The following is a 3,638-nucleotide window of genomic DNA, read 5'->3' on the forward strand; positions in this document are numbered from 1 at the left end:
GATCCCTTGTGATCCTCACCAGGCTTGCAGCACATGACAAAGTACTCCTTCGCGGTATTATGCATGGGCCGCCCATGCTGGGGCAAGACTAAGGATAGTGCTTCCTGTCTATGCCCCACAGCAGTTAGGGAACTCCCAGCGCATTGAAAGCCATACCACACGAAGTCTGCACATTTCCCAGAAGTCACACCTTGATAGCAGCTGGTCAATGATTGTGTTGACGACTGGACATACACAACTGCAAGCCCCCACAGTAGATTGCCTCACATCCAAACGATCCAGCTACCAAAGCTGTTGAATTTTCATCGACATCAATGTGAGATGGCCGGGAAAGGTGCATGATGCTTGCATCTTCAGGAACTCTGGTCTGTTTGAACAGGTGCAGGAAGGGACTTACTTCCCAGACCAGAAAATAACAGTTGGGGATGTTGAAATGCCTATAGTTATCCTGCAACTCACCTGGCAGCCAATTTTGCACAGCCAGACAACAGGGCGATTAGAAGAGAGCAGCAGGGCGCGCTGCGCATCAGAGAAGCTTTGAAAGCCAGTTTCATGACTGGCCAGGGTAAGGTGTGACAGTTGTGTTTGTTTCTCTTGAAGTTACCTGTCCCCTATATATATGAAAGGAAATAAAGTCTAAATTGTTAAAAACTGTTCTTTATTATTTGTTGCACAACACACTGAGAGAAATCAGAAGGCAGATGGGGGGTGGGCGGAGGTGTTGGGTTGGAGGGGGGAGGGACAAGTCCAGAAACCAAATCAAAAGTTCACATATGCCAGCTTTTTGCTGCTTAGGCAATCCTCTGGGGTTGAGTGTGTGGGTCTCCGTAGCCTCCCCCCTCATGTTCTTGGGTATCTGGGTGAGGAGGCTATGGAACTTGGGGAGGAGGGGGGTGGTTATACAGGGGCAGCAGCAGAAGTCTGTGGTCTTGCTGCCTTTCCCGCATTAGATCCACCATACAGCGTAGGATGTCAGTTTGCTCCCCCATGACTTTGACCATAGCATCCTGCCTGCTCTCATCACACGCATCCCTCCACTCTTCGTGTTCTTGTAATGCTTTATGGGACTCCTCAATTGTTTGCCTGCACGCATTCAGCTGCACCCTATCAGTGCAGGAGGACTGCATGAGCTTGGCAGACATGTCTTCCCGAGTTCGTTTTTTCCACCTAATCTGGACCAGCCTCTGGGACGGAGTAGATAGGGGCCGCGTTGAAACATTTGCACCTGTGGGAGGAGAAAAACAGAGGGTAGTAGTTTAAAATATACATTACAGAGAACAAAGGGGACACTTTGGTATGAGTAAGCCGTCACACACAGCCGGGCAACAGAATTCAGCTTGCAGGCACCCTAGGGACACGCGAGGCTCTGCTTCTTCTACATTCATTTTAATGTTTTCAAACTTTTGGGACCTCTTTCCCATAGCAAGCAGTGCCTGGTGGGTTTGCCATAAAGGAGGGCTTGCGGGCTCTCTGGGATGATCACTTCACACAGCACACAACCCCTCGCCCCCCACAGCCACCACGTGGCTCCAATGAGGCTCTGAGAAGGGATGAGCCCTTTAAACTATACGCAAACAGCCGAGCGCGGCTGGGTTTCCCCTCCGCCCCCCATCACGTGGCTTCAATCAGGTTCTCACTCACCAGAAGTACCTTCTCCAGGGTCATGGTCCGGGAGCCCACATTGGGAGTGGGGGGAGGCTATTGGCTCCAGCATTAAGCATAGTTCCTGGCTGGGGGGAAAATGGATTCCCCACTTGCCACCTGTTCACTGTCTTCCTCCTTCTGATCCTCCTCCTCCTCTTCTTTGTCCTCCAATGACTCTTCCTCCTCGCTCAAGGCAACTCCCCCCTTTCAGTTGTCCATGGACAGTGGTGAGGTAGTGATGGCATCACCCTCCATAATTGCATGGAGCTCACGGTAGAAGCAGAATATACGGAGCTGTGACCCAGAGCGACCGTTTGCCTCCCTGGCTTTTTGGTATGCTTGCCTGAGCTCCTTGATTTTTGTATGACACTGCTCTGTGTCCCTGGAGTAGCCTCTTTCCATCATGGCCCTGGAGACTTTAGCGTACGTATATGCGTTCCTTTTTTGGAACGTAGTTCTGTCATAACAGACTCGTTTCCTCAACATGTGATGAGATCCAGTACCTTCCATTTGGACCATGCTGGAGCTTGTCTGCAAATCCGGGACTGCGTGATCTCTTGTGATGGTGGACTCTGCATGGTCGCCTGTGATGGTGGACTGTGCTCATGGTCACCTGTGCTGATGGTGACCAAAAAGGAAATGAAATTCAAAAGTTCCCGGGGCTTTTCCTGCCTACCTGGCTAGTGCATTGGAGTTAAGAGTGTTGTCCAGAGCAGTCACAAGGCAGCATTCTGGTATGGCTCCCGGAGGTCAATAATGTTGAATTGCATCCAGAATACCTTTAACCTGGGATTGCAATCTCAATTTAAGCACTACTCCACTTGCCAAGGTGGAGTACAGAAATTGATTTAAAAGAGCCCTTTAAATCAAAAAAGAAAGTTTTGTCACGTGGACGCAATCATTTTTTTTTCGAATTAACTCGGCTAATTCCGAAATAACAGACTAGTGTAGACCAGGCTTCAGTCCTACCTCTTGTTCAGCCAATCGCTAAGACAAACAACATAGTTTACCTCTACAGGAGATAATGCTGCCGGCTTCTTATTTACATCAACTGAATGTGAAAATAGGCGTTTGCACGGCACTTTTGTAGCTGGCATTGCAAGGTATTTACATGCCAGATATGCTAAACAATTGTATGCCCCTTCATGCTTCGGCCACCATTCCAAAGGACATACTTCCATGCTGATGACGCTCACAAAAAAAATAATGCGTTAATTAAATTTTGACTTGAGAGAGAACAGTGTGTCTCCTGCTCTGTTTTACCCACATTCTGCTATATATTTCATGTTACAGCAATCTCAGATGATGACCTAGCACATATTGTTCGTTTTAAGAACACTTTTACTGCAGATTTGACAAAACGCAAAGAAGGTACCAATATGAGATTTCTAAAGATAAATACAGCAGTGAACCCAAGGTTTAAGAATCTGAAGTGCCTTCCAAAATCTGAGAGGGATGAGGTGTGAAGCATGCTTTAAGAAGCCTTAAAAGAGCAACACTCTGGTGCTGAAACTACAGAACTCAAACCACCGAAAAAGAAAATCAACCTTGTGCTGGTGGCAACTGACTCAGATGATGAAAGTGAACATGTGTCGGTCTGCACTGCTTTGGGTCATTATCAAGCAGAACCCATCATCAGCATGGACACATATTTGCTGCAGTGATGGTTGAAGCATGAAGGAATATATGAATTTTTGGCACATCTGACATGTAAATATCTTGCGACACTGGCTATAACAATGACATGAGAACACCTGTTCTTGCTTTCAGGTGACATTGTAAACTAGGAACGGGCAGCATTAACTCCCGCAAATGTAAACACACTTGTTTGTCTGAGTGACTGGCTGAACAAGAAGTAGGACTGAGTGGACTTGTAGGCTCTAAAGTTTTATATTGTTTTATTTCTGAATGCAGTTATTTTGTACATAATTCTACATCTTTAAGTTCAACTTTCACGATAAAGAGATTGCACTACAGTGCTTGTATGAGGTGAA

At 46.9% G+C, this 3,638-nt stretch overlaps 1 protein-coding gene and 1 long non-coding RNA gene across 2 annotated transcripts in view; both read right to left on the reverse strand.

Annotated features, from left to right (window-relative positions):
- The window catches only part of SRBD1 (S1 RNA binding domain 1), a 281,147-nt gene that overhangs the window by 175,562 nt on the left and 101,947 nt on the right, over positions 1 to 3,638 (reverse strand). The gene's annotated exons all lie outside the window — the stretch shown is intronic.
- On the reverse strand, positions 645 to 1,797 carry LOC142046612 (uncharacterized). The gene is made up of 2 exons (XR_012655629.1): positions 1,642 to 1,797; positions 645 to 1,225 (listed from the first exon to the last, which is right to left on the reverse strand). It is a non-coding gene; the product is annotated as an uncharacterized LOC142046612 (long non-coding RNA).

The sequence above is a fragment of the Chelonoidis abingdonii genome, chromosome 3, assembly GCF_003597395.2.
Source record: "Chelonoidis abingdonii isolate Lonesome George chromosome 3, CheloAbing_2.0, whole genome shotgun sequence".
Taxonomy (NCBI): Eukaryota; Metazoa; Chordata; order Testudines; family Testudinidae; genus Chelonoidis; species Chelonoidis abingdonii.